The 5,816-nt window shown below is 41.7% G+C and overlaps 1 long non-coding RNA gene across 1 annotated transcript; it reads right to left on the bottom strand.

Annotated features, from left to right (window-relative positions):
- Positions 1 to 1,154: 1,154 nt before the first annotated feature.
- Positions 1,155 to 4,980, bottom strand: LOC144514650 (uncharacterized). Its single transcript, XR_013501499.1, has 3 exons — positions 4,958 to 4,980; positions 2,355 to 2,496; positions 1,155 to 1,218 (listed from the first exon to the last, which is right to left on the bottom strand). It is a non-coding gene; the product is annotated as an uncharacterized LOC144514650 (long non-coding RNA).
- Positions 4,981 to 5,816: the final 836 nt, after the last annotated feature.

Genomic DNA, 5,816 nt, shown 5'->3' with positions numbered 1-5,816 from the left:
GTAGTAACAATTAGTTTTTTCTTTTTTTTTATGACAAATTGTTTTAAAAGTTTTTAACACTTCTGTATTTGTGTGTTTGTGTCTTTAACATAAAATTGTTTTAGTTAGAAGTTTTTTTCTATTATATTGTTTTGTAACACTGATGTATATGTGTTTGAATTCTAATTAAAAAAAATTCAAATAACCAACGCACAGTCTTTTTCTGTCATTCTAATCTCAACATGTCAGAGACACATATCATGAAACATATTTATTACAACCCTGCACACCCAGGTAGTTTTGGGGGTGTAGAACGCCTTCGTAGGGGAGTGCATGTTGAAACGGGTGAGACAGTCGAGCGTGAAAAGGTCAAAGACTTTTTATCAGGAGAGGATGCATACACACTGCACAGACCAGTCAGAATACATTTGACCAGAAACAGAGTTTTCGTACCGCGTCCTTTAAATCAATTTCAAGCCGACCTATGCGACATGCAAGCCTTAGCAGATTATAATGACGGATATAATTATTTATTAACGGTCATAGATGTGTTTTCAAAAAAGGCTTACATACGTGCTCTAAAGAGAAAAACTGGATCCGATGTGGTTGAGGCCTTTGAGTCAATTTTTGAGGAGAGTCAGACGCCCTTAAAACTACAAACCGACGCAGGAAAAGAATTTTTTAACAAGCGATTTGAGGCTCTGATGAAAAAACACGGCATCATACATTTTTTCCACAGCTAGCGATCTCAAAGCGTCTGTGGTTGAACGATTTAATCGCACTTTAAAAAGCCGAATGTGGAGATATTTCACAGCTAACAACACCATGCGATATCTTGATGTTTTACAAGACTTGGTGAAAGGCTATAATCATAGTTATCACAGCAGCATAAAAATGGCTCCTATGGACATAACTATAGAGAACGTTGATCAAGTGTTTGAAAACCTGTACGGTAAATCTATTGCAACACAGAGGACCAAATTAAAGAAAAATTGCTAAACTTTGCTTAAACAGCTTATGGGGTTGATTTGCGCAGAGGGATAACCTACTACACACCAACATCATCTCAGAATCTGAAGAGTTTTTCTCCTACCTTTTTTCGGGTACACACAAGGTCGAATACTTTTAACGTTCTAGACAACGAACAGACTGGCTGTCAGCTTGTTGTCGGTGACGCCTGGCCCAGGCCGCGGTTATCATCCTGCTGCAGACGCCGGTCCAACACCAGCTCCAGCTCGCCTAAAGATCAGAGGTCACAGGTCACAAGTTAAATAAAGAGGTCTCTCAAACTCAAAATCAGAGTTACCACGATACATATAGTCAACTTCAAAACCCACAGAGTTAAACTGCTGAAGTCTCTTTAACACCACAGACAGTCTCCTGGTAAACATTAATAAACCATCTTGTCACCTTGTCAATCTCTGAATGCAACGTAACAGGGAGGAGAGTAAAGATGGAGAGCTCCTAAAGCTTAGTTCCATATAAATGCACGGGTTATTTCTTGTTTTGTCGTTAGTGAAAAGCAATATTGACCTTGTAGTTGGAAAAGGAGCCTCATATAAGAATGACATTTCTCCTCTGGAGTCCTTTCATTTGCATTCGGAGATCGCCTATTTTTAGACTGGCGAGATGGACGGTGAGCGTAAACAACAACTGCTAACGTGAGGCGTTAAAACCGTTCTTTTTAGTAAACTCTGAACACAACCAATGTTGTCAGTGCTGTGGTTAAGGTGTAGAGCCCCTGGTGATACTTGGAGCAAAGTCTCATGTTGTGTCGAGCCTTCTTAGTGGTTTAAACATAGATATTTTGATGCTAGCATCGTAGCGTCCCTAGCACTCCCATTCAAAAGGCCATTTGACCCAAAAACCAGAATACTGTCAATGGCGTTTCCGTCCTAAATATGCTTTTAAACGGTTTGACTCGGGTACATTCACAAAAAGGCCCTAGGTTGCATTTTGGTGAGAGTTAGGCTTTAATAATGTGGAGTTCCTCAGGGAAGCGTCCCGGGGCCTCGGATGTTTCTATTAAACCTGATATAAAGAAACAATCCTACCTTAAGGCTGCTTTCACAACTGACCCATTTTAAATTAATTTTAACCCATTTTCGAAAAGTTTCCATATCAGAAATTTGGGTTTCTTTCAACCAATGTTTTCAATGTTTGTGTGTCTGTTCTGATGGCCATCTTGAATGAGTTTTTTCCTGGTTAAATAAAACCCGTACAGAGCAGCGTTACCTGGTCTGTCTGTACAGAGCAGCGTTACCTGGTCTGTCTGTACAGAGCAGCGTTACCTGGTCTGTCTGTACAGAGCAGCGTTACCTGGTCTGTCTGTACAGAGCAGCGTTACCTGGTCTGTCTGTACAAAGCAGCGTTACCTGGTCTGAGCGCTGCGACGGCCTGACTCTGCGCTGCCAGCAGAGTCAGACGAGACGCTGAGTCCTGCAGGAAGGCAGCTGTGCTCATTGGGTAGAAGTTGGCCTGCAGTGGGAGCTTGGCCAAGGTCCGCCGCTGCTGCATCTATACATCACAAACAGTCAGTAAAGGATCAATAAACAGTCAGTAAAGGATCAATAAACACTAAGGGTCCTATCTTGCACCCAGCGGAGCACTGCATAAAGCTCGACGCAAGTGTTTTTGCTATTTTAAGACCATCCAGCGCCCACGTGGTTTAAACATCAAACGCACCTGCGCCCATCTGTGGCCCATGGGCATGCTGGTCTTACAGGGAGGTGTGTTCAGACGTGATGAAGTGACGTGATGAAGTGACGTGATGAAGTGACGTTATGAAGTGACGTTATGAAGTGACGTGATGTAGTGACGTTATGAAGCGACGTTATGAAGTGACGTGATGTAGTGACGTTATGAAGTGACGTGATGTAGTGACGTGATGTAGTGACGTTATGAAGTGACGTTATGTCGCGACGTTATGAAGTGACGTTATGTCGCGACGTTATGAAGTGACGTGATGAAGTGACATGATGTAGTGACGTTATGAAGCGACGTGATGTAGTGACGTGATGAAGTGACGTGATGTAGTGACGTGATGAAGTGATGTGATGTTCAGGTGCATTCTGCTGGTCTTACAGGGAGGTGTGTTCAGGTGCATTCTGGGCGTGCTGGTCTTACAGGGAGGTGTGTTCAGGTGCATTCTGGGCGTGCTGGTCTTACAGGGAGGTGTGTTCAGGTGCATTGTGGGCGTTCTGGTCTTACAGGGAGGTGTGTTCAGGTACATTCTGGGCGTGCTGGTCTTACAGGGAGGTGTGTTCAGGTGCATTCTGCTGGTCTTACAGGGAGGTGTGTTCAGGTGCATTCTGCTGGTCTTACAGGGAGGTGTGTTCAGGTGCATTCTGGGAATATTGCTATCTTGAGGCAGCGGGAAGTGTTTAGACAATACAGAGATGTGTGTCATTTATTTTCACAAAGAACAATAAATTAAAAACTAAAGATGCTCTGTTTTTATTGGCTGCAGAGATGAGAACACAATTCACAAAAAAAAAATGTAAACTCCCTTTTTGAGATAAAATCCTTTTAAAAGTAAAACTGTGTAATGCACTGTGGGCTCAATGTTTGATATATAAAAAATCTGAATAGTATTTTTGTGAAGAACAGTCTGGAGATGAAGTTACCGAAGTTTTTTGTCAATAGAGCCAAAAATGTGGGAGGAGATAGGTTTAAGAAGTTTGGCAGTTTTTGTGTGGAATTGTCACCCACCGTTAGGGTTGGGCACCGAGAACTGATTCCAAGTAGGAATCAGTTCAGTTCCAAAAATTATGATTCCAGTGGAATCGTTTCTTTACAGGAATCGTTTGGAGGATTTGGTTCAAATCTAACATGCCAAGTCCTGGTTTCCGTAGCGGCCAGGCTCTCGTTGTGTTGCAGCCTTGGAGCTCAGTAAGCAGCGCTCTAGTGTGACTGTATTTTACGTTGAGAAAGCTGTAAAACTACAACCCACCATTGAATCAAAATAAAACTTTCCTCTTATTTGTGAAATAAGCATGTGACCATTTTCAAGGAAGAATCGCAATTGGAATCAGAATCAGAATCGTTAAAATCCAAATGATGCCCAACCCTACCCACCGTTTATGTAATTCATCGTCTTTGGGAAAAGTAAAAAAACTAACAGAGGGGGGGCGGCATTTTTTCAAACACGTCTCGTTGCAAAAAAAGTCACATATGTTACGCTTACTTCACACAAGAGCAGCCGTTCTCCCTGGTGCCGTAGCGTGAAGCGCGTCATGAAGCGACGCCATGAAGCGGCGTCATGAAGCGGCGTCATGAAGCGGCGTCATGAAGCGGCGTCGATGAAGCGACGTGATGAAGCGGCGTGATGAAGCGGCGTTATGAAGCGGCGTTATGAAGCGACGTGATGAAGCGAGCGTCTATGAAGCGGCGTTATGAAGCGACGTGATGTAGTGACGTGATGAAGTGACGTGATGTAGTGACGTGATGTAGTGACGTTATGTAGTGACGTGAACATCATCTAAAAGCTGAAAACCCCGCGATGAAGCCACGATGGAACCACGATCCCTCAATTTCATCGCATAACATCGCATAAATATCCCGCATATTCCATCACATTTTTAATGAAAACGTGACGCATAATCAAGGATTTTAGCCCAAAACAATCACAAACAAACTCCGGATGTTTCTGGAAGGACTGGAGAATGACGAACAGTTTTGGATGTTTTGACGACAAGCATTCAATGGTAGCACAGCTTTCTGTTTACATCCATCCTTAGATTTAACCGGGAATACGTCGTGCTCGCCTGGGCATATCTCCTATTAATGATTACTTTCATTGGAAACTAAACTGACATAAACTGTCTGTGAGTCACTCAACATCCTCTGATCTCCACTATTAGTCAAAACTATTCATCATTTCTGCTTTTAGTAACTCAAACTTCAAGTATAATGTCATTTAAATTAGGTTTAAAGACCATGAATTTAAAAAAGCGTTGAGAAACTCAGAGGAACCGACCTGGAAGCCGTTGAGGTCGGAGTAAAGCGGTTGCCGTTGGCGGCATGCCGCTGGCGAGCCGCATGAGCGAGCTTCGCGGTTGACCTCTGACCTGATGTCCACCGTGTTGGAAATCTCAAGGGATCTCCCAGCATGCCCTGGGGCTGACGCAAACAAGAGACTTTTATTGTGAAATCCTCAGACTGATGATGATCTTTAGATTCATTAAGAGAGTCAAATGTATTCCTCCTTTTGCCTCAATTCCATCAGCATGCTTTGACGGAAGCTAACTGTTATGTTTCCCTCACAAGTACATTTGACTTCCTTTGGGATTTCAAATTAAAAGCCCCAAAAGCGGAAGTTACAGTCTCTTTTATATTTTCATGTAAAATAAAGCCGCTATTTTAATCTGCCCTGTGAAATTTGGTCATTCAAAATGACTTTATTATTTTAAATTATTTTTTAAAGTACCTTTGTCAAAAGCATCAGTTTAACTTAAAATGTAGTACTTCATACATTCACTCAAATATACATCATTGCAAATACTGATCAGGAATTCATCACAGCAAAATAATAAAACACATTCAAAAAAGATATAAAATCAACACACAATAATCAGTTAGACTAAATAGTGTCTTTTTAGTTTGCATTCAACACCTTTACAATGAATTGTTAGGATTAGGGTTACTATCCTGTAGACGCAGAGTCTAAGCCTCAATTATTTTTTTGCATACTAGCTATTATGCAAACTAATTTGAGCTAATTAACCTATTTTGAGCACTAAACACTGGTTATATTGGTTTGTCATATGCCTACAAATCACCGACTACCACAAATAAATTCAAATTCACTTACCTTGTGTTTCACTATAGTTTCTCTG

The sequence above is a fragment of the Sander vitreus genome, unplaced genomic scaffold, assembly GCF_031162955.1.
Source record: "Sander vitreus isolate 19-12246 unplaced genomic scaffold, sanVit1 ctg647_0, whole genome shotgun sequence".
In the NCBI taxonomy this organism is placed as follows: Eukaryota; Metazoa; Chordata; class Actinopteri; order Perciformes; family Percidae; genus Sander; species Sander vitreus.
The sequence above is the reverse complement of the archived record's forward strand: the minus strand, read 5'-3'. Positions and strand labels throughout refer to the sequence as shown.